At 47.6% G+C, this 23466-nt stretch overlaps 65 non-coding genes across 65 annotated transcripts; all 65 read right to left on the bottom strand.

Annotated features, from left to right (window-relative positions):
- Positions 1 to 76: 76 nt before the first annotated feature.
- LOC136215157 (5S ribosomal RNA) lies at positions 77 to 195 on the bottom strand. The gene has a single exon (XR_010682206.1). It is a non-coding gene; the product is annotated as a 5S ribosomal RNA (ribosomal RNA).
- A 183-nt stretch (positions 196 to 378) lies between these two features.
- Positions 379 to 497, bottom strand: LOC136215156 (5S ribosomal RNA). Its single transcript, XR_010682205.1, has one exon. It is a non-coding gene; the product is annotated as a 5S ribosomal RNA (ribosomal RNA).
- A 182-nt stretch (positions 498 to 679) lies between these two features.
- LOC136212114 (5S ribosomal RNA) lies at positions 680 to 798 on the bottom strand. The gene has a single exon (XR_010679289.1). It is a non-coding gene; the product is annotated as a 5S ribosomal RNA (ribosomal RNA).
- Positions 799 to 1058: 260 nt separating this feature from the next.
- Positions 1059 to 1177, bottom strand: LOC136213775 (5S ribosomal RNA). Its single transcript, XR_010680879.1, has one exon. It is a non-coding gene; the product is annotated as a 5S ribosomal RNA (ribosomal RNA).
- Positions 1178 to 1437: 260 nt separating this feature from the next.
- LOC136215402 (5S ribosomal RNA) lies at positions 1438 to 1556 on the bottom strand. The gene has a single exon (XR_010682445.1). It is a non-coding gene; the product is annotated as a 5S ribosomal RNA (ribosomal RNA).
- Positions 1557 to 1816: 260 nt separating this feature from the next.
- Positions 1817 to 1935, bottom strand: LOC136213169 (5S ribosomal RNA). Its single transcript, XR_010680296.1, has one exon. It is a non-coding gene; the product is annotated as a 5S ribosomal RNA (ribosomal RNA).
- A 183-nt stretch (positions 1936 to 2118) lies between these two features.
- On the bottom strand, positions 2119 to 2237 carry LOC136215671 (5S ribosomal RNA). Its single transcript, XR_010682707.1, has one exon. It is a non-coding gene; the product is annotated as a 5S ribosomal RNA (ribosomal RNA).
- Positions 2238 to 2497: 260 nt separating this feature from the next.
- LOC136215461 (5S ribosomal RNA) lies at positions 2498 to 2616 on the bottom strand. Its single transcript, XR_010682501.1, has one exon. It is a non-coding gene; the product is annotated as a 5S ribosomal RNA (ribosomal RNA).
- A 183-nt stretch (positions 2617 to 2799) lies between these two features.
- LOC136215624 (5S ribosomal RNA) lies at positions 2800 to 2918 on the bottom strand. The gene has a single exon (XR_010682659.1). It is a non-coding gene; the product is annotated as a 5S ribosomal RNA (ribosomal RNA).
- A 183-nt stretch (positions 2919 to 3101) lies between these two features.
- Positions 3102 to 3220, bottom strand: LOC136214313 (5S ribosomal RNA). Its single transcript, XR_010681405.1, has one exon. It is a non-coding gene; the product is annotated as a 5S ribosomal RNA (ribosomal RNA).
- A 260-nt stretch (positions 3221 to 3480) lies between these two features.
- On the bottom strand, positions 3481 to 3599 carry LOC136211607 (5S ribosomal RNA). Its single transcript, XR_010678803.1, has one exon. It is a non-coding gene; the product is annotated as a 5S ribosomal RNA (ribosomal RNA).
- A 183-nt stretch (positions 3600 to 3782) lies between these two features.
- LOC136215670 (5S ribosomal RNA) lies at positions 3783 to 3901 on the bottom strand. Its single transcript, XR_010682706.1, has one exon. It is a non-coding gene; the product is annotated as a 5S ribosomal RNA (ribosomal RNA).
- A 260-nt stretch (positions 3902 to 4161) lies between these two features.
- Positions 4162 to 4280, bottom strand: LOC136215460 (5S ribosomal RNA). Its single transcript, XR_010682500.1, has one exon. It is a non-coding gene; the product is annotated as a 5S ribosomal RNA (ribosomal RNA).
- Positions 4281 to 4463: 183 nt separating this feature from the next.
- On the bottom strand, positions 4464 to 4582 carry LOC136211606 (5S ribosomal RNA). Its single transcript, XR_010678802.1, has one exon. It is a non-coding gene; the product is annotated as a 5S ribosomal RNA (ribosomal RNA).
- Positions 4583 to 5089: 507 nt separating this feature from the next.
- Positions 5090 to 5208, bottom strand: LOC136215669 (5S ribosomal RNA). Its single transcript, XR_010682705.1, has one exon. It is a non-coding gene; the product is annotated as a 5S ribosomal RNA (ribosomal RNA).
- A 260-nt stretch (positions 5209 to 5468) lies between these two features.
- On the bottom strand, positions 5469 to 5587 carry LOC136215459 (5S ribosomal RNA). Its single transcript, XR_010682499.1, has one exon. It is a non-coding gene; the product is annotated as a 5S ribosomal RNA (ribosomal RNA).
- A 260-nt stretch (positions 5588 to 5847) lies between these two features.
- LOC136213167 (5S ribosomal RNA) lies at positions 5848 to 5966 on the bottom strand. Its single transcript, XR_010680294.1, has one exon. It is a non-coding gene; the product is annotated as a 5S ribosomal RNA (ribosomal RNA).
- A 183-nt stretch (positions 5967 to 6149) lies between these two features.
- On the bottom strand, positions 6150 to 6268 carry LOC136215668 (5S ribosomal RNA). Its single transcript, XR_010682704.1, has one exon. It is a non-coding gene; the product is annotated as a 5S ribosomal RNA (ribosomal RNA).
- A 260-nt stretch (positions 6269 to 6528) lies between these two features.
- Positions 6529 to 6647, bottom strand: LOC136215458 (5S ribosomal RNA). The gene has a single exon (XR_010682498.1). It is a non-coding gene; the product is annotated as a 5S ribosomal RNA (ribosomal RNA).
- A 183-nt stretch (positions 6648 to 6830) lies between these two features.
- On the bottom strand, positions 6831 to 6949 carry LOC136215623 (5S ribosomal RNA). Its single transcript, XR_010682658.1, has one exon. It is a non-coding gene; the product is annotated as a 5S ribosomal RNA (ribosomal RNA).
- Positions 6950 to 7132: 183 nt separating this feature from the next.
- On the bottom strand, positions 7133 to 7251 carry LOC136214312 (5S ribosomal RNA). Its single transcript, XR_010681404.1, has one exon. It is a non-coding gene; the product is annotated as a 5S ribosomal RNA (ribosomal RNA).
- A 259-nt stretch (positions 7252 to 7510) lies between these two features.
- On the bottom strand, positions 7511 to 7629 carry LOC136211605 (5S ribosomal RNA). The gene has a single exon (XR_010678801.1). It is a non-coding gene; the product is annotated as a 5S ribosomal RNA (ribosomal RNA).
- A 183-nt stretch (positions 7630 to 7812) lies between these two features.
- LOC136215728 (5S ribosomal RNA) lies at positions 7813 to 7931 on the bottom strand. The gene has a single exon (XR_010682761.1). It is a non-coding gene; the product is annotated as a 5S ribosomal RNA (ribosomal RNA).
- A 260-nt stretch (positions 7932 to 8191) lies between these two features.
- Positions 8192 to 8310, bottom strand: LOC136215457 (5S ribosomal RNA). Its single transcript, XR_010682497.1, has one exon. It is a non-coding gene; the product is annotated as a 5S ribosomal RNA (ribosomal RNA).
- A 183-nt stretch (positions 8311 to 8493) lies between these two features.
- LOC136213228 (5S ribosomal RNA) lies at positions 8494 to 8612 on the bottom strand. Its single transcript, XR_010680352.1, has one exon. It is a non-coding gene; the product is annotated as a 5S ribosomal RNA (ribosomal RNA).
- Positions 8613 to 9118: 506 nt separating this feature from the next.
- On the bottom strand, positions 9119 to 9237 carry LOC136215667 (5S ribosomal RNA). The gene has a single exon (XR_010682703.1). It is a non-coding gene; the product is annotated as a 5S ribosomal RNA (ribosomal RNA).
- A 260-nt stretch (positions 9238 to 9497) lies between these two features.
- LOC136215456 (5S ribosomal RNA) lies at positions 9498 to 9616 on the bottom strand. Its single transcript, XR_010682496.1, has one exon. It is a non-coding gene; the product is annotated as a 5S ribosomal RNA (ribosomal RNA).
- A 507-nt stretch (positions 9617 to 10123) lies between these two features.
- LOC136211886 (5S ribosomal RNA) lies at positions 10124 to 10242 on the bottom strand. Its single transcript, XR_010679072.1, has one exon. It is a non-coding gene; the product is annotated as a 5S ribosomal RNA (ribosomal RNA).
- Positions 10243 to 10502: 260 nt separating this feature from the next.
- On the bottom strand, positions 10503 to 10621 carry LOC136211603 (5S ribosomal RNA). The gene has a single exon (XR_010678800.1). It is a non-coding gene; the product is annotated as a 5S ribosomal RNA (ribosomal RNA).
- A 508-nt stretch (positions 10622 to 11129) lies between these two features.
- On the bottom strand, positions 11130 to 11248 carry LOC136215665 (5S ribosomal RNA). The gene has a single exon (XR_010682702.1). It is a non-coding gene; the product is annotated as a 5S ribosomal RNA (ribosomal RNA).
- A 183-nt stretch (positions 11249 to 11431) lies between these two features.
- On the bottom strand, positions 11432 to 11550 carry LOC136215454 (5S ribosomal RNA). The gene has a single exon (XR_010682494.1). It is a non-coding gene; the product is annotated as a 5S ribosomal RNA (ribosomal RNA).
- A 183-nt stretch (positions 11551 to 11733) lies between these two features.
- On the bottom strand, positions 11734 to 11852 carry LOC136211602 (5S ribosomal RNA). The gene has a single exon (XR_010678799.1). It is a non-coding gene; the product is annotated as a 5S ribosomal RNA (ribosomal RNA).
- A 260-nt stretch (positions 11853 to 12112) lies between these two features.
- On the bottom strand, positions 12113 to 12231 carry LOC136211885 (5S ribosomal RNA). Its single transcript, XR_010679071.1, has one exon. It is a non-coding gene; the product is annotated as a 5S ribosomal RNA (ribosomal RNA).
- A 260-nt stretch (positions 12232 to 12491) lies between these two features.
- Positions 12492 to 12610, bottom strand: LOC136212143 (5S ribosomal RNA). Its single transcript, XR_010679316.1, has one exon. It is a non-coding gene; the product is annotated as a 5S ribosomal RNA (ribosomal RNA).
- A 507-nt stretch (positions 12611 to 13117) lies between these two features.
- Positions 13118 to 13236, bottom strand: LOC136211884 (5S ribosomal RNA). The gene has a single exon (XR_010679070.1). It is a non-coding gene; the product is annotated as a 5S ribosomal RNA (ribosomal RNA).
- Positions 13237 to 13496: 260 nt separating this feature from the next.
- On the bottom strand, positions 13497 to 13615 carry LOC136211601 (5S ribosomal RNA). The gene has a single exon (XR_010678798.1). It is a non-coding gene; the product is annotated as a 5S ribosomal RNA (ribosomal RNA).
- Positions 13616 to 13799: 184 nt separating this feature from the next.
- Positions 13800 to 13918, bottom strand: LOC136215401 (5S ribosomal RNA). The gene has a single exon (XR_010682444.1). It is a non-coding gene; the product is annotated as a 5S ribosomal RNA (ribosomal RNA).
- A 184-nt stretch (positions 13919 to 14102) lies between these two features.
- Positions 14103 to 14221, bottom strand: LOC136213939 (5S ribosomal RNA). Its single transcript, XR_010681039.1, has one exon. It is a non-coding gene; the product is annotated as a 5S ribosomal RNA (ribosomal RNA).
- A 260-nt stretch (positions 14222 to 14481) lies between these two features.
- On the bottom strand, positions 14482 to 14600 carry LOC136212098 (5S ribosomal RNA). The gene has a single exon (XR_010679273.1). It is a non-coding gene; the product is annotated as a 5S ribosomal RNA (ribosomal RNA).
- Positions 14601 to 14783: 183 nt separating this feature from the next.
- Positions 14784 to 14902, bottom strand: LOC136215664 (5S ribosomal RNA). Its single transcript, XR_010682701.1, has one exon. It is a non-coding gene; the product is annotated as a 5S ribosomal RNA (ribosomal RNA).
- Positions 14903 to 15162: 260 nt separating this feature from the next.
- Positions 15163 to 15281, bottom strand: LOC136215453 (5S ribosomal RNA). Its single transcript, XR_010682493.1, has one exon. It is a non-coding gene; the product is annotated as a 5S ribosomal RNA (ribosomal RNA).
- A 220-nt stretch (positions 15282 to 15501) lies between these two features.
- LOC136214193 (5S ribosomal RNA) lies at positions 15502 to 15620 on the bottom strand. Its single transcript, XR_010681290.1, has one exon. It is a non-coding gene; the product is annotated as a 5S ribosomal RNA (ribosomal RNA).
- Positions 15621 to 15880: 260 nt separating this feature from the next.
- On the bottom strand, positions 15881 to 15999 carry LOC136214270 (5S ribosomal RNA). The gene has a single exon (XR_010681365.1). It is a non-coding gene; the product is annotated as a 5S ribosomal RNA (ribosomal RNA).
- Positions 16000 to 16258: 259 nt separating this feature from the next.
- LOC136211599 (5S ribosomal RNA) lies at positions 16259 to 16377 on the bottom strand. Its single transcript, XR_010678796.1, has one exon. It is a non-coding gene; the product is annotated as a 5S ribosomal RNA (ribosomal RNA).
- A 183-nt stretch (positions 16378 to 16560) lies between these two features.
- Positions 16561 to 16679, bottom strand: LOC136215663 (5S ribosomal RNA). The gene has a single exon (XR_010682700.1). It is a non-coding gene; the product is annotated as a 5S ribosomal RNA (ribosomal RNA).
- Positions 16680 to 16939: 260 nt separating this feature from the next.
- Positions 16940 to 17058, bottom strand: LOC136215647 (5S ribosomal RNA). The gene has a single exon (XR_010682684.1). It is a non-coding gene; the product is annotated as a 5S ribosomal RNA (ribosomal RNA).
- A 183-nt stretch (positions 17059 to 17241) lies between these two features.
- Positions 17242 to 17360, bottom strand: LOC136211598 (5S ribosomal RNA). Its single transcript, XR_010678795.1, has one exon. It is a non-coding gene; the product is annotated as a 5S ribosomal RNA (ribosomal RNA).
- A 183-nt stretch (positions 17361 to 17543) lies between these two features.
- LOC136215661 (5S ribosomal RNA) lies at positions 17544 to 17662 on the bottom strand. The gene has a single exon (XR_010682698.1). It is a non-coding gene; the product is annotated as a 5S ribosomal RNA (ribosomal RNA).
- A 259-nt stretch (positions 17663 to 17921) lies between these two features.
- LOC136215646 (5S ribosomal RNA) lies at positions 17922 to 18040 on the bottom strand. Its single transcript, XR_010682683.1, has one exon. It is a non-coding gene; the product is annotated as a 5S ribosomal RNA (ribosomal RNA).
- A 183-nt stretch (positions 18041 to 18223) lies between these two features.
- On the bottom strand, positions 18224 to 18342 carry LOC136213441 (5S ribosomal RNA). The gene has a single exon (XR_010680551.1). It is a non-coding gene; the product is annotated as a 5S ribosomal RNA (ribosomal RNA).
- Positions 18343 to 18525: 183 nt separating this feature from the next.
- On the bottom strand, positions 18526 to 18644 carry LOC136215400 (5S ribosomal RNA). Its single transcript, XR_010682443.1, has one exon. It is a non-coding gene; the product is annotated as a 5S ribosomal RNA (ribosomal RNA).
- Positions 18645 to 18903: 259 nt separating this feature from the next.
- On the bottom strand, positions 18904 to 19022 carry LOC136215227 (5S ribosomal RNA). The gene has a single exon (XR_010682275.1). It is a non-coding gene; the product is annotated as a 5S ribosomal RNA (ribosomal RNA).
- Positions 19023 to 19205: 183 nt separating this feature from the next.
- LOC136213438 (5S ribosomal RNA) lies at positions 19206 to 19324 on the bottom strand. Its single transcript, XR_010680550.1, has one exon. It is a non-coding gene; the product is annotated as a 5S ribosomal RNA (ribosomal RNA).
- Positions 19325 to 19585: 261 nt separating this feature from the next.
- Positions 19586 to 19704, bottom strand: LOC136214403 (5S ribosomal RNA). Its single transcript, XR_010681489.1, has one exon. It is a non-coding gene; the product is annotated as a 5S ribosomal RNA (ribosomal RNA).
- A 183-nt stretch (positions 19705 to 19887) lies between these two features.
- Positions 19888 to 20006, bottom strand: LOC136215399 (5S ribosomal RNA). Its single transcript, XR_010682442.1, has one exon. It is a non-coding gene; the product is annotated as a 5S ribosomal RNA (ribosomal RNA).
- Positions 20007 to 20266: 260 nt separating this feature from the next.
- Positions 20267 to 20385, bottom strand: LOC136215464 (5S ribosomal RNA). Its single transcript, XR_010682505.1, has one exon. It is a non-coding gene; the product is annotated as a 5S ribosomal RNA (ribosomal RNA).
- Positions 20386 to 20568: 183 nt separating this feature from the next.
- On the bottom strand, positions 20569 to 20687 carry LOC136215467 (5S ribosomal RNA). Its single transcript, XR_010682508.1, has one exon. It is a non-coding gene; the product is annotated as a 5S ribosomal RNA (ribosomal RNA).
- Positions 20688 to 20870: 183 nt separating this feature from the next.
- LOC136214191 (5S ribosomal RNA) lies at positions 20871 to 20989 on the bottom strand. Its single transcript, XR_010681289.1, has one exon. It is a non-coding gene; the product is annotated as a 5S ribosomal RNA (ribosomal RNA).
- A 183-nt stretch (positions 20990 to 21172) lies between these two features.
- On the bottom strand, positions 21173 to 21291 carry LOC136215398 (5S ribosomal RNA). The gene has a single exon (XR_010682441.1). It is a non-coding gene; the product is annotated as a 5S ribosomal RNA (ribosomal RNA).
- A 259-nt stretch (positions 21292 to 21550) lies between these two features.
- LOC136213764 (5S ribosomal RNA) lies at positions 21551 to 21669 on the bottom strand. The gene has a single exon (XR_010680869.1). It is a non-coding gene; the product is annotated as a 5S ribosomal RNA (ribosomal RNA).
- A 183-nt stretch (positions 21670 to 21852) lies between these two features.
- On the bottom strand, positions 21853 to 21971 carry LOC136214665 (5S ribosomal RNA). Its single transcript, XR_010681742.1, has one exon. It is a non-coding gene; the product is annotated as a 5S ribosomal RNA (ribosomal RNA).
- Positions 21972 to 22230: 259 nt separating this feature from the next.
- On the bottom strand, positions 22231 to 22349 carry LOC136214109 (5S ribosomal RNA). Its single transcript, XR_010681206.1, has one exon. It is a non-coding gene; the product is annotated as a 5S ribosomal RNA (ribosomal RNA).
- A 183-nt stretch (positions 22350 to 22532) lies between these two features.
- Positions 22533 to 22651, bottom strand: LOC136215397 (5S ribosomal RNA). Its single transcript, XR_010682440.1, has one exon. It is a non-coding gene; the product is annotated as a 5S ribosomal RNA (ribosomal RNA).
- Positions 22652 to 22910: 259 nt separating this feature from the next.
- Positions 22911 to 23029, bottom strand: LOC136214805 (5S ribosomal RNA). Its single transcript, XR_010681876.1, has one exon. It is a non-coding gene; the product is annotated as a 5S ribosomal RNA (ribosomal RNA).
- A 183-nt stretch (positions 23030 to 23212) lies between these two features.
- On the bottom strand, positions 23213 to 23331 carry LOC136215396 (5S ribosomal RNA). The gene has a single exon (XR_010682439.1). It is a non-coding gene; the product is annotated as a 5S ribosomal RNA (ribosomal RNA).
- Positions 23332 to 23466: the final 135 nt, after the last annotated feature.

The following is a 23466-nucleotide window of genomic DNA, read 5'->3' as shown; positions in this document are numbered from 1 at the left end:
GCCCGCCTCGAAAACGTGCACGCCATGGTGAAAAAAAAATTAAATAATTAAAAAATGCACGTTGCAAAAAAGTTTGGGGGTGCAACACGAGGACTTCCCAAGAGGTCACCCATCTTAGTACTACTCTCGCGCAAGCACGTTTAACTTCAGAGTTCTGATGGGATCCGGTGCATTAGTGCTGGTATGATCGCACCCGTCATCCCATGCAAAACCTAAGCATATATTCCATACTGGGCGCCCCTTTCTCCCGTATGCTCATCCTTCACGTGCATGCACAAGCCCCCGGACCCCAAACACTGACCCCCGCCTCGTAAACGTGCACGCCATGGTGAAAAAAAAAATTAAATAATTAAAAAATGCACGTTGCAAAAAAGTTTGGGGGTGCAACACGAGGACTTCCCAAGAGGTCACCCATCTTAGTACTACTCTCGCGCAAGCACGTTTAACTTCAGAGTTCTGATGGGATCCGGTGCATTAGTGCTGGTATGATCGCACCCGTCATCCCATGCAAAACCTAAGCATATATTCCATACTGGGCGCCCCTTTCTCCCGTATGCTCATCCTTCACGTGCATGCACAAGCCCCCGGACCCCAAACACTGACCCCCGCCTCGTAAACGTGCACGCCATGGTGAAAAAAAAATTAAATAATTAAAAAATGCACGTTGCAAAAAAGTTTGGGGGTGCAACACGAGGACTTCCCAAGAGGTCACCCATCTTAGTACTACTCTCGCCCAAGCACGTTTAACTTCGGAGTTCTGATGGGATCCGGTGCATTAGTGCTGGTATGATCGCACACGTCATCCCATGCAAAAACTAAGCATATATTCCATACTGGGCGCCCCTTTCTCCCGTATGCTCATCCTTCACGTGCATGCACAAGCCCCCGGACCCCAAACACTGACCCCCGCCTCGAAAACGTGCACGCCATGGTGAAAAAAAAAATTAAATAATTAAAAAATGCACGTTGCAAAAAAGTTTGGGCCCGCCTCGAAAACGTGCACGCCATGGTGAAAAAAAAATTAAATAATTAAAAAATGCACGTTGCAAAAAAGTTTGGGAGTGCAACACGAGGACTTCCCAAGAGGTCACCCATCTTAGTATTACTCTCGCCCAAGCACGTTTAACTTCGGAGTTCTGATGGGATCCGGTGCATTAGTGCTGGTATGATCGCACCCGTCATCCCATGCAAAAACTAAGCATATATTCCATACTGGGCGCCCCTTTCTCCCGTATGCTCATCCTTCACGTGCATGCACAAGCCCCCGGACCCCAAACACTGACCCCCGCCTCGAAAACGTGCACGCCATGGTGAAAAAAAAAATTAAATAATTAAAAAATGCACGTTGCAAAAAAGTTTGGGCCCGCCTCGAAAACGTGCACGCCATGGTGAAAAAAAAATTAAATAATTAAAAAATGCACGTTGCAAAAAAGTTTGGGGGTGCAACACGAGGACTTCCCAAGAGGTCACACATCTTAGTACTACTCTCGCCCAAGCACGTTTAACTTCGGAGTTCTGATGGGATCCGGTGCATTAGTGCTGGTATGATGGCACCCGTCATCCCATGCAAAAACTAAGCATATATTCCATACTGGGCGCCCCTTTCTCCCGTATGCTCATCCTTCACGTGCATGCACAAGCCCCCGGACCCCAAACACTGACCCCCGCCTCGAAAACGTGCACGCCATGGTGAAAAAAAAAATTAAATAATTAAAAAATGCACGTTGCAAAAAAGTTTGGGCCCGCCTCGAAAACGTGCACGCCATGGTGAAAAAAAAATTAAATAATTAAAAAATGCACGTTGCAAAAAAGTTTGGGGGTGCAACGCGAGGACTTCCCAAGAGGTCACCCATCTTAGTACTACTCTCGCCCGAGCACGTTTAACTTCGGAGTTCTGATGGGATCCGGTGCATTAGTGCTGGTATGATCGCACCCGTCATCCCATGCAAAAACTAAGCATATATTTCATACTGGGCGCCCCTTTCTCCCATATGCTCATCCTTCACGTGCATGCACAAGCCCCCGGACCCCAAACACTGACCCCCGCCTCGAAAACGTGCACGCCATGGTGAAAAAAAAAATTAAATAATTAAAAAATGCACGTTGCAAAAAAGTTTGGGGGTGCAACACGAGGACTTCCCAAGAGGTCACACATCTTAGTACTACTCTCGCCCAAGCACGTTTAACTTCGGAGTTCTGATGGGATCCGGTGCATTATTGCTGGTATGATGGCACCCGTCATCCCATGCAAAAACTAAGCATATATTCCATACTGGGCGCCCCTTTCTCCCGTATGCTCATCCTTCACGTGCATGCACAAGCCCCCGGACCCCAAACACTGACCCCCGCCTCGAAAACGTGCACGCCATGGTGAAAAAAAAAATTAAATAATTAAAAAATGCACGTTGCAAAAAAGTTTGGGCCCGCCTCGAAAACGTGCACGCCATGGTGAAAAAAAAATTAAATAATTAAAAAATGCACGTTGCAAAAAAGTTTGGGGGTGCAACGCGAGGACTTCCCAAGAGGTCACCCATCTTAGTACTACTCTCGCCCAAGCCCGTTTAACTTCGGAGTTCTGATGGGATCCGGTGCATTAGTGCTGGTATGATGGCACCCGTCATCCCATGCAAAAACTAAGCATATATTCCATACTGGGCGCCCCTTTCTCCCGTATGCTCATCCTTCACGTGCATGCACAAGCCCCCGGACCCCAAACACTGACCCCCGCCTCGTAAACGTGCACGCCATGGTGAAAAAAAAAATTAAATAATTAAAAAATGCATGTTGCAAAAAAGTTTGGGGGTGCAACACGAGGACTTCCCAAGAGGTCACACATCTTAGTACTACTCTCGCCCAAACACGTTTAACTTCGGAGTTCTGATGGGATCCGGTGCATTAGTGCTGGTATGATGGCACCCGTCATCCCATGCAAAAACTAAGCATATATTCCATACTGGGCGCCCCTTTCTCCCGTATGCTCATCCTTCACGTGCATGCACAAGCCCCCGGACCCCAAACACTGACCCCCGCCTCGTAAACGTGCACGCCATGGTGAAAAAAAAAATTAAATAATTAAAAAATGCACGTTGCAAAAAAGTTTGGGGGTGCAACACGAGGACTTCCCAAGAGGTCACCCATCTTAGTACTACTCTCGCCCGAGCACGTTTAACTTCGGAGTTCTGATGGGATCCGGTGCATTAGTGTTGGTATGATCGCACCCGTCATCCCATGCAAAAACTAAGCATATATTTCATACTGGGCGCCCCTTTCTCCCGTATGCTCATCCTTCACGTGCATGCACAAGCCCCCGGACCCCAAACACTGACCCCCGCCTCGAAAACGTGCACGCCATGGTGAAAAAAAAAATTAAATAATTAAAAAATGCACGTTGCAAAAAAGTTTGGGCCCGCCTCGAAAACGTGCACGCCATGGTGAAAAAAAAATTAAATAATTAAAAAATGCACGTTGCAAAAAAGTTTGGGGGTGCAACACGAGGACTTCCCAAGAGGTCACCCATCTTAGTACTACTCTCGCCCAAGCACGTTTAACTTCGGAGTTCTGATGGGATCCGGTGCATTAGTGCTGGTATGATCGCACCCGTCATCCCATGCAAAAACTAAGCATATATTCCATACTGGGCGCCCCTTTCTCCCGTATGCTCATCCTTCACGTGCATGCACAAGCCCCCGGACCCCAAACACTGACCCCCGCCTCGTAAACGTGCACGCCATGGTGAAAAAAAAAATTAAATAATTAAAAAATGCACGTTGCAAAAAAGTTTGGGGGTGCAACACGAGGACTTCCCAAGAGGTCACACATCTTAGTACTACTCTCGCCCAAGCACGTTTAACTTCGGAGTTCTGATGGGATCCGGTGCATTATTGCTGGTATGATGGCACCCGTCATCCCATGCAAAAACTAAGCATATATTCCATACTGGGCGCCCCTTTCTCCCGTATGCTCATCCTTCACGTGCATGCACAAGCCCCCGGACCCCAAACACTGACCCCCGCCTCGAAAACGTGCACGCCATGGTGAAAAAAAAAATTAAATAATTAAAAAATGCACGTTGCAAAAAAGTTTGGGCCCGCCTCGAAAACGTGCACGCCATGGTGAAAAAAAAATTAAATAATTAAAAAATGCACGTTGCAAAAAAGTTTAGGGGTGCAACGCGAGGACTTCCCAAGAGGTCACCCATCTTAGTACTACTCTCGCCCAAGCCCGTTTAACTTCGGAGTTCTGATGGGATCCGGTGCATTAGTGCTGGTATGATGGCACCCGTCATCCCATGCAAAAACTAAGCATATATTCCATACTGGGCGCCCCTTTCTCCCGTATGCTCATCCTTCACGTGCATGCACAAGCCCCCGGACCCCAAACACTGACCCCCGCCTCGTAAACGTGCACGCCATGGTGAAAAAAAAAATTAAATAATTAAAAAATGCACGTTGCAAAAAAGTTTGGGGGTGCAACACGAGGACTTCCCAAGAGGTCACCCATCTTAGTACTACTCTCGCCCAAGCACGTTTAACTTCGGAGTTCTGATGGGATCCGGTGCATTAGTGCTGGTATGATCGCACCCGTCATCCCATGCAAAAACTAAGCATATATTCCATACTGGGCGCCCCTTTCTCCCGTATGCTCATCCTTCACGTGCATGCACAAGCCCCCGGACCCCAAAGACTGACCCCCGCCTCGAAAACGTGCACGCCATGGTGAAAAAAAAATTAAATAATTAAAAAATGCACGTTGCAAAAAAGTTTGGGCCCGCCTCGAAAACGTGCACGCCATGGTGAAAAAAAAATTAAATAATTAAAAAATGCACGTTGCAAAAAAGTTTGGGGGTGCAACACGAGGACTTCCTTCTGATGGGATCCGGTGCATTAGTGCTGGTATGATCGCACCCGTCATCCCATGCAAAAACTAAGCATATATTCCATACTGGGCGCCCCTTTCTCCCGTATGCTCATCCTTCACGTGCATGCACAAGCCCCCGGACCCCAAACACTGACCCCCGCCTCGTAAACGTGCACGCCATGGTGAAAAAAAAAATTAAATAATTAAAAAATGCACGTTGCAAAAAAGTTTGGGGGTGCAACACGAGGACTTCCCAAGAGGTCACACATCTTAGTACTACTCTCGCCCAAGCACGTTTAACTTCGGAGTTCTGATGGGATCCGGTGCATTATTGCTGGTATGATGGCACCCGTCATCCCATGCAAAAACTAAGCATATATTCCATACTGGGCGCCCCTTTCTCCCGTATGCTCATCCTTCACGTGCATGCACAAGCCCCCGGACCCCAAACACTGACCCCCGCCTCGAAAACGTGCACGCCATGGTGAAAAAAAAAATTAAATAATTAAAAAATGCACGTTGCAAAAAAGTTTGGGCCCGCCTCGAAAACGTGCACGCCATGGTGAAAAAAAAATTAAATAATTAAAAAATGCACGTTGCAAAAAAGTTTAGGGGTGCAACGCGAGGACTTCCCAAGAGGTCACCCATCTTAGTACTACTCTCGCCCAAGCCCGTTTAACTTCGGAGTTCTGATGGGATCCGGTGCATTAGTGCTGGTATGATGGCACCCGTCATCCCATGCAAAAACTAAGCATATATTCCATACTGGGCGCCCCTTTCTCCCGTATGCTCATCCTTCACGTGCATGCACAAGCCCCCGGACCCCAAACACTGACCCCCGCCTCGTAAACGTGCACGCCATGGTGAAAAAAAAAATTAAATAATTAAAAAATGCACGTTGCAAAAAAGTTTGGGCCCGCCTCGAAAACGTGCACGCCATGGTGAAAAAAAAATTAAATAATTAAAAAATGCACGTTGCAAAAAAGTTTGGGGGTGCAACGCGAGGACTTCCCAAGAGGTCACCCATCTTAGTACTACTCTCGCCCGAGCACGTTTAACTTCGGAGTTCTGATGGGATCCGGTGCATTAGTGCTGGTATGATCGCACCCGTCATCCCATGCAAAAACTAAGCATATATTTCATACTGGGCGCCCCTTTCTCCCATATGCTCATCCTTCACGTGCATGCACAAGCCCCCGGACCCCAAACACTGACCCCCGCCTCGAAAACGTGCACGCCATGGTGAAAAAAAAAATTAAATAATTAAAAAATGCACGTTGCAAAAAAGTTTGGGGGTGCAACACGAGGACTTCCCAAGAGGTCACACATCTTAGTACTACTCTCGCCCAAGCACGTTTAACTTCGGAGTTCTGATGGGATCCGGTGCATTATTGCTGGTATGATGGCACCCGTCATCCCATGCAAAAACTAAGCATATATTCCATACTGGGCGCCCCTTTCTCCCGTATGCTCATCCTTCACGTGCATGCACAAGCCCCCGGACCCCAAACACTGACCCCCGCCTCGAAAACGTGCACGCCATGGTGAAAAAAAAAATTAAATAATTAAAAAATGCACGTTGCAAAAAAGTTTGGGCCCGCCTCGAAAACGTGCACGCCATGGTGAAAAAAAAATTAAATAATTAAAAAATGCACGTTGCAAAAAAGTTTGGGGGTGCAACGCGAGGACTTCCCAAGAGGTCACCCATCTTAGTACTACTCTCGCCCAAGCCCGTTTAACTTCGGAGTTCTGATGGGATCCGGTGCATTAGTGCTGGTATGATGGCACCCGTCATCCCATGCAAAAACTAAGCATATATTCCATACTGGGCGCCCCTTTCTCCCGTATGCTCATCCTTCACGTGCATGCACAAGCCCCCGGACCCCAAACACTGACCCCCGCCTCGTAAACGTGCACGCCATGGTGAAAAAAAAAATTAAATAATTAAAAAATGCATGTTGCAAAAAAGTTTGGGGGTGCAACACGAGGACTTCCCAAGAGGTCACACATCTTAGTACTACTCTCGCCCAAACACGTTTAACTTCGGAGTTCTGATGGGATCCGGTGCATTAGTGCTGGTATGATGGCACCCGTCATCCCATGCAAAAACTAAGCATATATTCCATACTGGGCGCCCCTTTCTCCCGTATGCTCATCCTTCACGTGCATGCACAAGCCCCCGGACCCCAAACACTGACCCCCGCCTCGTAAACGTGCACGCCATGGTGAAAAAAAAAATTAAATAATTAAAAAATGCACGTTGCAAAAAAGTTTGGGGGTGCAACACGAGGACTTCCCAAGAGGTCACCCATCTTAGTACTACTCTCGCCCGAGCACGTTTAACTTCGGAGTTCTGATGGGATCCGGTGCATTAGTGTTGGTATGATCGCACCCGTCATCCCATGCAAAAACTAAGCATATATTTCATACTGGGCGCCCCTTTCTCCCGTATGCTCATCCTTCACGTGCATGCACAAGCCCCCGGACCCCAAACACTGACCCCCGCCTCGAAAACGTGCACGCCATGGTGAAAAAAAAATTAAATAATTAAAAAATGCACGTTGCAAAAAAGTTTGGGCCCGCCTCGAAAACGTGCACGCCATGGTGAAAAAAAAATTAAATAATTAAAAAATGCACGTTGCAAAAAAGTTTGGGGGTGCAACACGAGGACTTCCCAAGAGGTCACCCATCTTAGTACTACTCTCGCCCAAGCACGTTTAACTTCGGAGTTCTGATGGGATCCGGTGCATTAGTGCTGGTATGATCGCACCCGTCATCCCATGCAAAAACTAAGCATATATTCCATACTGGGCGCCCCTTTCTCCCGTATGCTCATCCTTCACGTGCATGCACAAGCCCCCGGACCCCAAACACTGACCCCCGCCTCGTAAACGTGCACGCCATGGTGAAAAAAAAAATTAAATAATTAAAAAATGCACGTTGCAAAAAAGTTTGGGGGTGCAACACGAGGACTTCCCAAGAGGTCACACATCTTAGTACTACTCTCGTCCAAGCACGTTTAACTTCGGAGTTCTGATGGGATCCGGTGCATTATTGCTGGTATGATGGCACCCGTCATCCCATGCAAAAACTAAGCATATATTCCATACTGGGCGCCCCTTTCTCCCGTATGCTCATCCTTCACGTGCATGCACAAGCCCCCGGACCCCAAACACTGACCCCCGCCTCGAAAACGTGCACGCCATGGTGAAAAAAAAAATTAAATAATTAAAAAATGCACGTTGCAAAAAAGTTTGGGCCCGCCTCGAAAACGTGCACGCCATGGTGAAAAAAAAATTAAATAATTAAAAAATGCACGTTGCAAAAAAGTTTAGGGGTGCAACGCGAGGACTTCCCAAGAGGTCACCCATCTTAGTACTACTCTCGCCCAAGCCCGTTTAACTTCGGAGTTCTGATGGGATCCGGTGCATTAGTGCTGGTATGATGGCACCCGTCATCCCATGCAAAAACTAAGCATATATTCCATACTGGGCGCCCCTTTCTCCCGTATGCTCATCCTTCACGTGCATGCACAAGCCCCCGGACCCCAAACACTGACCCCCGCCTCGTAAACGTGCACGCCATGGTGAAAAAAAAAATTAAATAATTAAAAAATGCACGTTGCAAAAAAGTTTGGGGGTGCAACACGAGGACTTCCCAAGAGGTCACCCATCTTAGTACTACTCTCGCCCAAGCACGTTTACCTTCGGAGTTCTGATGGGATCCGGTGCATTAGTGCTGGTATGATCGCACCCGTCATCCCATGCAAAAACTAAGCATATATTCCATACTGGGCGCCCCTTTCTCCCGTATGCTCATCCTTCACGTGCATGACAAGCCCCCGGACCCCAAAGACTGACCCCCGCCTCGAAAACGTGCACGCCATGGTGAAAAAAAAATTAAATAATTAAAAAATGCACGTTGCAAAAAAGTTTGGGCCCGCCTCGAAAACGTGCACGCCATGGTGAAAAAAAAATTAAATAATTAAAAAATGCACGTTGCAAAAAAGTTTGGGGGTGCAACACGAGGACTTCCTTCTGATGGGATCCGGTGCATTAGTGCTGGTATGATCGCACCCGTCATCCCATGCAAAAACTAAGCATATATTCCATACTGGGCGCCCCTTTCTCCCGTATGCTCATCCTTCACGTGCATGCACAAGCCCCCGGACCCCAAACACTGACCCCCGCCTCGTAAACGTGCACGCCATGGTGAAAAAAAAAATTAAATAATTAAAAAATGCACGTTGCAAAAAAGTTTGGGGGTGCAACACGAGGACTTCCCAAGAGGTCACACATCTTAGTACTACTCTCGCCCAAGCACGTTTAACTTCGGAGTTCTGATGGGATCCGGTGCATTATTGCTGGTATGATGGCACCCGTCATCCCATGCAAAAACTAAGCATATATTCCATACTGGGCGCCCCTTTCTCCCGTATGCTCATCCTTCACGTGCATGCACAAGCCCCCGGACCCCAAACACTGACCCCCGCCTCGAAAACGTGCACGCCATGGTGAAAAAAAAAATTAAATAATTAAAAAATGCACGTTGCAAAAAAGTTTGGGCCCGCCTCGAAAACGTGCACGCCATGGTGAAAAAAAAATTAAATAATTAAAAAATGCACGTTGCAAAAAAGTTTAGGGGTGCAACGCGAGGACTTCCCAAGAGGTCACCCATCTTAGTACTACTCTCGCCCAAGCCCGTTTAACTTCGGAGTTCTGATGGGATCCGGTGCATTAGTGCTGGTATGATGGCACCCGTCATCCCATGCAAAAACTAAGCATATATTCCATACTGGGCGCCCCTTTCTCCCGTATGCTCATCCTTCACGTGCATGCACAAGCCCCCGGACCCCAAACACTGACCCCCGCCTCGTAAACGTGCACGCCATGGTGAAAAAAAAAATTAAATAATTAAAAAATGCACGTTGCAAAAAAGTTTGGGCCCGCCTCGAAAACGTGCACGCCATGGTGAAAAAAAAATTAAATAATTAAAACATGCACGTTGCAAAAAAGTTTGGGGGTGCAACACGAGGACTTCCTTCTGATGGGATCCGGTGCATTAGTGCTGGTATGATCGCACCCGTCATCCCATGCAAAATCTAAGCATATATTCCATACTGGGCGCCCCTTTCTCCCGTATGCTCATCCTTCACGTGCATGCACAAGCCCCCGGACCCCAAACACTGACCCCCGCCTCGTAAACGTGCACGCCATGGTGAAAAAAAAATTAAATAATTAAAAAATGCACGTTGCAAAAAAGTTTGGGGGTGCAACACGAGGACTTCCCAAGAGGTCACCCATCTTAGTACTACTCTCGCCCAAGCACGTTTAGCTTCGGAGTTCTGATGGGATCCGGTGCATTAGTGCTGGTATGATCGCACCCGTCATCCCATGCAAAAACTAAGCATATATTCCATACTGGGCGCCCCTTTCTCCCGTATGCTCATCCTTCACGTGCATGCACAAGCCCCCGGACCCCAAACACTGACCCCCGCCTCGAAAACGTGCACGCCATGGTGAAAAAAAAAATTAAATAATTAAAAAATGCACGTTGCAAAAAAGTTTGGGCCCGCCTCGAAAATGTGCACGCCATGGTGAAAAAAAAATTAAATAATTAAAAAATGCACGTTGCAAAAAAGTTTGGGGGTGCAACACGAGGACTTCCCAAGAGGTCACCCATCTTAGTACTACTCTCGCCCAAGCACGTTTAACTTCGGAGTTCTGATGGGATCCGGTGCATTAGTGCTGGTATGATCGCACCCGTCATCCCATGCAAAAACTAAGCATATATTCCATACTGGGCGCCCCTTTCTCCCGTATGCTCATCCTTCACGTGCATGCACAAGCCCCCGGACCCCAAAGACTGACCCCCGCCTCGAAAACGTGCACGCCATGGTGAAAAAAAAAATTAAATAATTAAAAAATGCACGTTGCAAAAAAGTTTGGGCCCGCCTCGAAAACGTGCACGCCATGGTGAAAAAAAAATTAAATAATTAAAAAATGCACGTTGCAAAAAAGTTTGGGGGTGCAACACGAGGACTTCCTTCTGATGGGATCCGGTGCATTAGTGCTGGTATGATCGCACCCGTCATCCCATGCAAAAACTAAGCATATATTCCATACTGGGCGCCCCTTTCTCCCGTATGCTCATCCTTCACGTGCATGCACAAGCCCCCGGACCCCAAACACTGACCCCCGCCTCGTAAACGTGCACGCCATGGTGAAAAAAAAAATTAAATAATTAAAAAATGCACGTTGCAAAAAAGTTTGGGGGTGCAACACGAGGACTTCCCAAGAGGTCACACATCTTAGTACTACTCTCGCCCAAGCACGTTTAACTTCGGAGTTCTGATGGGATCCGGTGCATTATTGCTGGTATGATGGCACCCGTCATCCCATGCAAAAACTAAGCATATATTCCATACTGGGCGCCCCTTTCTCCCGTATGCTCATCCTTCACGTGCATGCACAAGCCCCCGGACCCCAAACACTGACCCCCGCCTCGAAAACGTGCACGCCATGGTGAAAAAAAAAATTAAATAATTAAAAAATGCACGTTGCAAAAAAGTTTAGGGGTGCAACGCGAGGACTTCCCAAGAGGTCACCCATCTTAGTACTACTCTCGCCCAAGCCCGTTTAACTTCGGAGTTCTGATGGGATCCGGTGCATTAGTGCTGGTATGATGGCACCCGTCATCCCATGCAAAAACTAAGCATATATTCCATACTGGGCGCCCCTTTCTCCCGTATGCTCATCCTTCACGTGCATGCACAAGCCCCCGGACCCCAAACACTGACCCCCTCCTCGTAAACGTGCACGCCATGGTGAAAAAAAAAATTAAATAATTAAAAAATGCACGTTGCAAAAAAGTTTGGGGGTGCAACACGAGGACTTCCCAAGAGGTCACCCATCTTAGTACTACTCTCGCCCAAGCACGTTTAACTTCGGAGTTCTGATGGGATCCGGTGCATTAGTGCTGGTATGATCGCACCCGTCATCCCATGCAAAAACTAAGCATATATTCCATACTGGGCGCCCCTTTCTCCCGTATGCTCATCCTTCACGTGCATGCACAAGCCCCCGGACCCCAAAGACTGACCCCCGCCTCGAAAACGTGCACGCCATGGTGAAAAAAAAAATTAAATAATTAAAAAATGCACGTTGCAAAAAAGTTTGGGCCCGCCTCGAAAACGTGCACGCCATGGTGAAAAAAAAATTAAATAATTAAAAAATGCACGTTGCAAAAAAGTTTGGGGGTGCAACACGAGGACTTCCCAAGAGGTCACCCATCTTAGTACTACTCTCGCCCAAGCACGTTTAGCTTCGGAGTTCTGATGGGATCCGGTGCATTAGTGCTGGTATGATCGCACCCGTCATCCCATGCAAAAACTAAGCATATATTCCATACTGGGCGCCCCTTTCTCCCGTATGCTCATCCTTCACGTGCATGCACAAGCCCCCGGACCCCAAACACTGACCCCCGCCTCGAAAACGTGCACGCCATGGTGAAAAAAAAAATTAAATAATTAAAAAATGCACGTTGCAAAAAAGTTTGGGCCCGCCTCGAAAATGTGCACGCCATGGTGAAAAAAAAATTAAATAATTAAAAAATGCACGTTGCAAAAAAGTTTGGGGGTGCAACACGAGGACTTCCCAAGAGGTCACCCATCTTAGTACTACTCTCGTCCAAGCACGTTTAACTTCGGAGTTCTGATGGGATCCGGTGCATTAGTGCTGGTATGATCGCACCCGTCATCCCATGCAAAAACTAAGCATATATTCCATACTGGGCGCCCCTTTCTCCCGTATGCTCATCCTTCACGTGCATGCACAAGCCCCCGGACCCCAAAGACTGACCCCCGCCTCGAAAACGTGCACGCCATGGTGAAAAAAAAAATTAAATAATTAAAAAATGCACGTTGCAAAAAAGTTTGGGCCCGCCTCGAAAACGTGCACGCCATGGTGAAAAAAAAATTAAATAATTAAAAAATGCACGTTGCAAAAAAGTTTGGGGGTGCAACACGAGGACTTCCTTCTGATGGGATCCGGTGCATTAGTGCTGGTATGATCGCACCCGTCATCCCATGCAAAATCTAAGCATATATTCCATACTGGGCGCCCCTTTCTCCCGTATGCTCATCCTTCACGTGCATGCACAAGCCCCCGGACCCCAAACACTGACCCCCGCCTCGTAAACGTGCACGCCATGGTGAAAAAAAAATTAAATAATTAAAAAATGCACGTTGCAAAAAAGTTTGGGGGTGCAACACGAGGACTTCCCAAGAGGTCACCCATCTTAGTACTACTCTCGCCCAAGCACGTTTAGCTTCGGAGTTCTGATGGGATCCGGTGCATTAGTGCTGGTATGATCGCACCCGTCATCCCATGCAAAAACTAAGCATATATTCCATACTGGGCGCCCCTTTCTCCCGTATGCTCATCCTTCACGTGCATGCACAAGCCCCCGGACCCCAAACACTGACCCCCGCCTCGAAAACGTGCACGCCATGGTGAAAAAAAAAATTAAATAATTAAAAAATGCACGTTGCAAAAAAGTTTGGGCCCGCCTCGAAAATGTGCACGCCATGGTGAAAAAAAAATTAAATAATTAAAAAATGCACGTTGCAAAAAAGTTTGGGGGTGCAACACGAGGACTTCCCAAGAGGTCACCCATCTTAGTACTACTCTCGCCCAAGCACGTTTAACTTCGGAGTTCTGATGGGATCCGGTGCATTAGTGCTGGTATGATCGCACCCGTCATCCCATGCAAAAACTAAGCATATATTCCATACTGGGCGCCCCTTTCTCCCGTATGCTCATCCTTCACGTGCATGCACAAGCCCCCGGACCCCAAACACTGACCCCCGCCTCGTAAACGTGCACGCCATGGTGAAAAAAAAAAATTAAATAATTAAAAAATGCACGTTGCAAAAAAGTTTGGGGGTGCAACACGAGGACTTCCCAAGAGGTCACACATCTTAGTACTACTCTCGCCCAAGCACGTTTAACTTCGGAGTTCTGATGGGATCCGGTGCATTAGTGCTGGTATGATGGCACCCGTCATCCCATGCAAAAACTAAGCATATATTCCATACTGGGCGCCCCTTTCTCCCGTATGCTCATCCTTCACGTGCATGCACAAGCCCCCGGACCCCAAACACTGACCCCCGCCTCGTAAACGTGCACGCCATGGTGAAAAAAAAAAATTAAATAATTAAAAAATGCACGTTGCAAAAAAGTTTGGGGGTGCAACACGAGGACTTCCCAAGAGGTCACCCATCTTAGTACTACTCTCGCCCGAGCTCGTTTAACTTCGGAGTTCTGATGGGATCCGGTGCATTAGTGCTGGTATGATCGCACCCGTCATCCCATGCAAAAACTAAGCATATATTTCATACTGGGCGCCCCTTTCTCCCGTATGCTCATCCTTCACGTGCATGCACAAGCCCCCGGACCCCAAACACTGACCCCCGCCTCGAAAACGTGCACGCCATGGTGAAAAAAAAAATTAAATAATTAAAAAATGCACGTTGCAAAAAAGTTTGGGCCCGCCTCGAAAACGTGCACGCCATGGTGAAAAAAAAATTAAATAATTAAAAAATGCACGTTGCAAAAAAGTTTGGGGGTGCAACACGAGGACTTCCCAAGAGGTCACCCATCTTAGTACTACTCTCGCCCAAGCACGTTTCACTTCGGAGTTCTGATGGGATCCGGTGCATTAGTGCTGGTATGATCGCACCCGTCATCCCATGCAAAAACTAAGCATATATTCCATACTGGGCGCCCCTTTCTCCCGTATGCTCATCCTTCACGTGCATGCACAAGCCCCCGGACCCTAAACACTGACCCCCGCCTCGTAAACGTGCACGCCATGGTGAAAAAAAAAATTAAATAATTAAAAAATGCACGTTGCAAAAAAGTTTGGGGGTGCAACACGAGGACTTCCCAAGAGGTCACACATCTTAGTACTACTCTCGCCCAAGCACGTTTAACTTCGGAGTTCTGATGGGATCCGGTGCATTATTGCTGGTATGATGGCACCCGTCATCCCATGCAAAAACTAAGCATATATTCCATACTGGGCGCCCCTTTCTCCCGTATGCTCATCCTTCACGTGCATGCACAAGCCCCCGGACCCCAAACACTGACCCCCGCCTCGAAAACGTGCACGCCATGGTGAAATAAAAAATTAAATAATTAAAAAATGCACGTTGCAAAAAAGTTTGGGCCCGCCTCGAAAACGTGCACGCCATGGTGAAAAAAAAATTAAATAATTAAAAAATGCACGTTGCAAAAAAGTTTGGGGGTGCAACGCGAGGACTTCCCAAGAGGTCACCCATCTTAGTACTACTCTCGCCCAAGCCCGTTTAACTTCGGAGTTCTGATGGGATCCGGTGCATTAGTGCTGGTATGATGGCACCCGTCATCCCATGCAAAAACTAAGCATATATTCCATACTGGGCGCCCCTTTCTCCCGTATGCTCATCCTTCACGTGCATGCACAAGCCCCCGGACCCCAAACACTGACCCCCGCCTCGTAAACGTGCACGCCATGGTGAAAAAAAAACCGCCTCGTAAACGTGCACGCCATGGTGAAAAAAAAAATTAAATAATTAAAAAATGCACGTTGCAAAAAAGTTTGGGGGTGCAACACGAGGACTTCCCAAGAGGTCACCCATCTTAGTACTACTCTCGCCCAAGCACGTTTAACTTCGGAGTTCTGATGGGATCCGGTGCATTAGTGCTGGTATGATCGCAACTGTCATCCCATGCAAAAACTAAGCATATATTCCATACTGGGCGCCCCTTTCTCCCGTATGCTCATCCTTCACGTGCATGCACAAGCCCCCGGACCCTAAAGACTGACCCCCGCCTCGAAAACGTGCACGCCATGGTGAAAAAAAAAATTAAATAATTAAAAAATGCACGTTGCAAAAAAGTTTGGGCCGGCCTCGAAAACGTGCACGCCATGGTGAAAAAAAAATTAAATAATTAAAAAATGCACGTTGCAAAAAAGTTTGGGGGTGCAACACGAGGACTTCCCAAGAGGTCACCCATCTTAGTACTACTCTCGCCCAAGCACGTTTAGCTTCGGAGTTCTGATGGGATCCGGTGCATTAGTGTTGGTATGATCGCACCCGTCATCCCATGCAAAAACTAAGCATATATTTCATACTGGGCGCCCCTTTCTCCCGTATGCTCATCCTTCACGTGCATGCACAAGCCCCCGGACCCCAAACACTGACCCCCGCCTCGAAAACGTGCACGCCATGGTGAAAAAAAAAATTAAATAATTAAAAAATGCACGTTGCAAAAAAGTTTGGGCCCGCCTCGAAAACGTGCACGCCATGGTGAAAAAAAATTAAATAATTAAAAAATGCACGTTGCAAAAAAGTTTGGGGGTGCAACACGAGGACTTCCCAAGAGGTCACCCATCTTAGTACTACTCTCGCCCAAGCACGTTTAACTTCGGAGTTCTGATGGGATCCGGTGCATTAGTGCTGGTATGATCGCACCCGTCATCCCATGCAAAAACTAAGCATATATTCCATACTGGGCGCCCCTTTCTCCCGTATGCTCATCCTTCACGTGCATGCACAAGCCCCCGGACCCCAAACACTGACCCCCGCCTCGTAAACGTGCACGCCATGGTGAAAAAAAAAATTAAATAATTAAAAAATGCACGTTGCAAAAAAGTTTGGGGGTGCAACACGAGGACTTCCCAAGAGGTCACACATCTTAGTACTACTCTCGCCCAAGCACGTTTAACTTCGGAGTTCTGATGGGATCCGGTGCATTATTGCTGGTATGATGGCACCCGTCATCCCATGCAAAAACTAAGCATATATTCCATACTGGGCGCCCCTTTCTCCCGTATGCTCATCCTTCACGTGCATGCACAAGCCCCCGGACCCCAAACACTGACCCCCGCCTCGAAAACGTGCACGCCATGGTGAAAAAAAAAATTAAATAATTAAAAAATGCACGTTGCAAAAAAGTTTGGGCCCGCCTCGAAAACGTGCACGCCATGGTGAAAAAAAAATTAAATAATTAAAAAATGCACGTTGCAAAAAAGTTTGGGGGTGCAACGCGAGGACTTCCCAAGAGGTCACCCATCTTAGTACTACTCTCGCCCAAGCACGTTTGACTTCGGAGTTCTGATGGGATTCGGTGCATTAGTGCTGGTATGATGGCACCCGTCATCCCATGCAAAAACTAAGCATATATTCCATATTGGGCGCCCCTTTCTCCCGTATGCTCATCCTTCACGTGCATGCACAAGCCCCCGGACCCCAAACACTGACCCCCGCCTCGAAAACGTGCACGCCATGGTGAAAAAAAAAATTAAATAATTAAAAAATGCACGTTGCAAAAAAGTTTGGGGGTGCAACACGAGGACTTCCCAAGAGGTCACCCATCTTAGTACTACTCTCGCCCAAGCACGTTTAACTTCGGAGTTCTGATGGGATCCGGTGCATTAGTGCTGGTATGATCGCACCCGTCATCCCATGCAAAAACTAAGCATATATTCCATACTGGGCGCCCCTTTCTCCCGTATGCTCATCCTTCACGTGCATGCACAAGCCCCCGGACCCCAAACACTGACCCCCGCCTCGTAAACGTGCACGCCATGGTGAAAAAAAAAATTAAATAATTAAAAAATGCACGTTGCAAAAAAGTTTTGGGGTGCAACACGAGGACTTCCCAAGAGGTCACACATCTTAGTACTACTCTCGCCCAAGCACGTTTAACTTCGGAGTTCTGATGGGATCCGGTGCATTATTGCTGGTATGATGGCACCCGTCATCCCATGCAAAAACTAAGCATATATTCCATACTGGGCGCCCCTTTCTCCCGTATGCTCATCCTTCACGTGCATGCACAAGCCCCCGGACCCCAAACACTGACCCCCGCCTCGAAAACGTGCACGCCATGGTGAAAAAAAAATTAAATAATTAAAAAATGCACGTTGCAAAAAAGTTTGGGCCCGCCTCGAAAACGTGCACGCCATGGTGAAAAAAAAATTAAATAATTAAAAAATGCACGTTGCAAAAAAGTTTCGGGGTGCAACGCGAGGACTTCCCAAGAGGTCACCCATCTTAGTACTACTCTCGCCCAAGCACGTTTGACTTCGGAGTTCTGATGGGATTCGGTGCATTAGTGCTGGTATGATGGCACCCGTCATCCCATGCAAAAACTAAGCATATATTCCATATTGGGCGCCCCCTTCTCCCGTATGCTCATCCTTCACGTGCATGCACAAGCCCCCGGACCCCAAACACTGACCCCCGCCTCGAAAACGTGCACGCCATGGTGAAAAAAAAAATTAAATAATTAAAAAATGCACGTTGCAAAAAAGTTTGGGGGTGCAACACGAGGACTTCCCAAGAGGTCACCCATCTTAGTACTACTCTCGCCCAAGTACGTTTAACTTCGGAGTTCTGATGGGATCCGGTGCATTAGTGCTGGTATGATCGCACCCGTCATCCCATGCAAAAACTAAGCATATATTCCATACTGGGCGCCCCTTTCTCCCGTATGCTCATCCTTCACGTGCATGCACAAGCCCCCGGACCCCAAACACTGACCCCCGCCTCGTTAACGTGCACGCCATGGTGAAAAAAAAAATTAAATAATTAAAAAATGCACGTTGCAAAAAAGTTTGGGGGTGCAACACGAGGACTTCCCAAGAGGTCACACATCTTAGTACTACTCTCGCCCAAGCACGTTTAACTTCGGAGTTCTGATGGGATCCGGTGCATTAGTGCTGGTATGATGGCACCCGTCATCCCATGCAAAAACTAAGCATATATTCCATACTGGGCGCCCCTTTCTCCCGTATGCTCATCCTTCACGTGCATGCACAAGCCCCCGGACCCCAAACACTGACCCCCGCTTCGAAAACGTGCACGCCATGGTGACAAAAAAAATTAAATAATTAAAAAATGCACGTTGCAAAAAAGTTTGGGCCCGCCTCGAAAACGTGCACGCCATGGTGAAAAAAAATTAAATAATTAAAAAATGCACGTTGCAAAAAAGTTTGGGGGTGCAACGCGAGGACTTCCCAAGAGGTCACCCATCTTAGTACTACTCTCGCCCAAGCACGTTGGACTTCGGAGTTCTGATGGGATCCGGTGCATTAGTGCTGGTATGATCGCACCCGTCATCCCATGCAAAAACTAAGCATATATTCCATACTGGGCGCCCCTTTCTCCCGTATGCTCATCCTTCACGTGCATGCACAAGCCCCCGGACCCCAAACACTGACCCCCGCCTCGAAAACGTGCACGCCATGGTGAAAAAAAAAATTAAATAATTAAAAAATGCACGTTGCAAAAAAGTTTGGGGGTGCAACACGAGGACTTCCCAAGAGGTCACCCATCTTAGTACTACTCTCGCCCAAGTACGTTTAACTTCGGAGTTCTGATGGGATCCGGTGCATTAGTGCTGGTATGATCGCACCCGTCATCCCATGCAAAAACTAAGCATATATTCCATACTGGGCGCCCCTTTCTCCCGTATGCTCATCCTTCACGTGCATGCACAAGCCCCCGGACCCCAAACACTGGCCCCCGCCTCGAAAACGTGCACGCCATGGTGAAAAAAAAAAATTAAATAATTAAAAAATGCACGTTGCAAAAAAGTTTGGGCCCGCCTCGAAAACGTGCACGCCATGGTGAAAAAAAAATTAAATAATTAAAAAATGCACGTTGCAAAAAAGTTTGGGGGTGCAACACGAGGACTTCCCAAGAGGTCACCCATCTTAGTACTACTCTCACCCAAGCACGTTTAACTTCGGAGTTCTGATGGGATCCGGTGCATTAGTGCTGGTATGATCGCAACCGTCATCCCATGCAAAAACTAAGCATATATTCCATACTGGGCGCCCCTTTCTCCCGTATGCTCATCCTTCACGTGCATGCACAAGCCCCCGGGCCCCAAACACTGACCCCCGCCTCGTAAACGTGCACGCCATGGTGAAAAAAAAAATTAAATAATTAAAAAATGCACGTTGCAAAAAAGTTTGGGGGTGCAACACGAGGACTTCCCAAGAGGTCACACATCTTAGTACTACTCTCGCCCAAGCACGTTTAACTTCGGAGTTCTGATGGGATCCGGTGCATTAGTGCTGGTATGATGGCACCCGTCATCCCATGCAAAAACTAAGCATATATTCCATACTGGGCGCCCCTTTCTCCCGTATGCTCATCCTTCACGTGCATGCACAAGCCCCCGGACCCCAAACACTGACCCCCGCCTCGAAAACATGCACGCCATGGTGAAAAAAAAAATTAAATAATTAAAAAATGCACGTTGCAAAAAAGTTTGGGCCCGCCTCGAAAACGTGCACGCCATGGTGAAAAAAAAATTAAATAATTAAAAAATGCACGTTGCAAAAAAGTTTGGGGGTGCAACGCGAGGACTTCCCAAGAGGTCACCCATCTTAGTACTACTCTCGCCCAAGCATGTTTGACTTCGGAGTTCTGATGGGATCTGGTGCATTAGTGCTGGTATGATCGCACCCGTCATCCCATGCAAAAACTAAGCATATATTCCATACTGGGCGCCCCTTTCTCCCGTATGCTCATCCTTCACGTGCATGCACAAGCCCCCGGACCCCAAACACTGACCCCCGCCTCGAAAACGTTCACGCCATGGTGAAAAAAAAAATTAAATAATTAAAAAATGCACGTTGCAAAAAAGTTTGCGGGTGCAACACGAGGACTTCCCAAGAGGTCACCCATCTTAGTACTACTCTCGCCCAAGCACTTTTAACTTCGGAGTTTTGATGGGATCCGGTGCATTAGTGCTGGTATGATGGCACCCATCATCCCATGCAAAAACTAAGCATATATTCCATACTGGGCGCCCCTTTCTCCCGTATGCTCATCCTTCACGTGCATGCACAAGCCCCCGGACCCCAAACACTGACCCCCGCCTCGAAAACGTGCACGCCATGGTGAAAAAAAAAATTAAATAATTAAAAAATGCACGTTGCAAAAAAGTTTGGGGGTGCAACACGAGGACTTCCCAAGAGGTCACCCATCTTAGTACTACTCTCGCCCAAGTACGTTTAACTTCGGAGTTCTGATGGGATCCGGTGCATTAGTGCGGGTATGATCGCACCCGTCATCCCATGCAAAAACTAAGCATATATTCCATACTGGGCGCCCCTTTCTCCCGTATGCTCATCCTTCACGTGCATGCACAAGCCCCCGGACCCCAAACACTGACCCCCGCCTCGTAAACGTGCACGCCATGGTGAAAAAAAAAATTAAATAATTAAAAAATGCACGTTGCAAAAAAGTTTGGGGGTGCAACACGAGGACTTCCCAAGAGGTCACACATCTTAGTACTACTCTCGCCCAAGCACGTTTAACTTCGGAGTTCTGATGGGATCCGGTGCATTAGTGCTGGTATGATGGCACCCGTCATCCCATGCAAAAACTAAGCATATATTCCATACTGGGCGCCCCTTTCTCCCGTATGCTCATCCTTCACGTGCATGCACAAGCCCCCGGACCCCAAACACTGACCCCCGCTTCGAAAACGTGCACGCCATGGTGACAAAAAAAATTAAATAATTAAAAAATGCACGTTGCAAAAAAGTTTGGGCCCGCCTCGAAAACGTGCACGCCATGGTGAAAAAAAATTAAATAATTAAAAAATGCACGTTGCAAAAAAGTTTGGGGGTGCAACGCGAGGACTTCCCAAGAGGTCACCCATCTTAGTACTACTCTCGCCCAAGCACGTTTGACTTCGGAGTTCTGATGGGATCCGGTGCATTAGTGCTGGTATGATCGCACCCGTCATCCCATGCAAAAACTAAGCATATATTCCATACTGGGCGCCCCTTTCTCCCGTATGCTCATCCTTCACGTGCATGCACAAGCCCCCGGACCCCAAACACTGACCCCCGCCTCGAAAACGTGCACGCCATGGTGAAAAAAAAAATTAAATAATTAAAAAATGCACGTTGCAAAAAAGTTTGGGGGTGCAACACGAGGACTTCCCAAGAGGTCACCCATCTTAGTACTACTCTCGCCCAAGTACGTTTAACTTCGGAGTTCTGATGGGATCTGGTGCATTAGTGCTGGTATGATCGCACCCGTCATCCCATGCAAAAACTAAGCATATATTCCATACTGGGCGCCCCTTTCTCCCGTATGCTCATCCTTCACGTGCATGCACAAGCCCCCGGACCCCAAACACTGGCCCCCGCCTCGAAAACGTGCACGCCATGGTGAAAAAAAAATTAAATAATTAAAAAACGCACGTTGCAAAAAAGTTTGGGCCCGCCTCGAAAACGTGCACGCCATGGTGAAAAAAAAATTAAATAATTAAAAAATGCACGTTGCAAAAAAGTTTGGGGGTGCAACACGAGGACTTCCCAAGAGGTCACCCATCTTAGTACTACTCTCGCCCAAGCACGTTTAACTTCGGAGTTCTGATGGGATCCGGTGCATTAGTGCTAGTATGATCGCAACCGTCATCCCATGCAAAAACTAAGCATATATTCCATACTGGGCGCCCCTTTCTCCCGTATGCTCATCCTTCACGTGCATGCACAAGCCCCCGGACCCCAAACACTGACCCCCGCCTCGTAAACGTGCACGCCATGGTGAAAAAAAAAATTAAATAATTAAAAAATGCACGTTGCAAAAAAGTTTGGGGGTGCAACACGAGGACTTCCCAAGAGGTCACACATCTTAGTACTACTCTCGCCCAAGCACGTTTAACTTCGGAGTTCTGATGGGATCCGGTGCATTAGTGCTGGTATGATGGCACCCGTCATCCCATGCAAAAACTAAGCATATATTCCATACTGGGCGCCCCTTTCTCCCGTATGCTCATCCTTCACGTGCATGCACAAGCCCCCGGACCCCAAACACTGACCCCCGCCTCGAAAACGTGCACGCCATGGTGAAAAAAAAATTAAATAATTAAAAAATGCACGTTGCAAAAAAGTTTGGGCCCGCCTCGAAAACGTGCACGCCATGGTGAAAAAAAAATTAAATAATTAAAAAATGCACATTGCAAAAAAGTTTGGGGGTGCAACGCGAGGACTTCCCAAGAGGTCACCCATCTTAGTACTACTCTCGCCCAAGCACGTTTAACTTCGGAGTTCTGATGGGATCCGGTGCATTAGTGCTAGTATGATCGCAACCGTCATCCTATGCAAAAACTAAGCATATATTCCATACTGGGCGCCCCTTTCTCCCGTATGCTCATCCTTCACGTGCATGCACAAGCCCCCGGACCCCAAACACTGACCCCCGCCTCGTAAACGTGCACGCCATGGTGAAAAAAAAAATTAAATAATTAAAAAATGCACGTTGCAAAAAAGTTTGGGGGTGCAACACGAGGACTTCCCAAGAGGTCACACATCTTAGTACTACTCTCGCCCAAGCACGTTTAACTTCGGAGTTCTGATGGGATCCGGTGCATTAGTGCTGGTATGATGGCACCCGTCATCCCATGCAAAAACTAAGCATATATTCCATACTGGGCGCCCCTTTCTCCCGTATGCTCATCCTTCACGTGCATGCACAAGCCCCCGGACCCCAAACACTGACCCCCGCCTCGAAAACGTGCACGCCATGGT

The sequence above is a fragment of the Euphorbia lathyris genome, chromosome 1, assembly GCF_963576675.1.
Source record: "Euphorbia lathyris chromosome 1, ddEupLath1.1, whole genome shotgun sequence".
In the NCBI taxonomy this organism is placed as follows: Eukaryota; Viridiplantae; Streptophyta; class Magnoliopsida; order Malpighiales; family Euphorbiaceae; genus Euphorbia; species Euphorbia lathyris.
The sequence above is the reverse complement of the archived record's forward strand: the minus strand, read 5'-3'. Positions and strand labels throughout refer to the sequence as shown.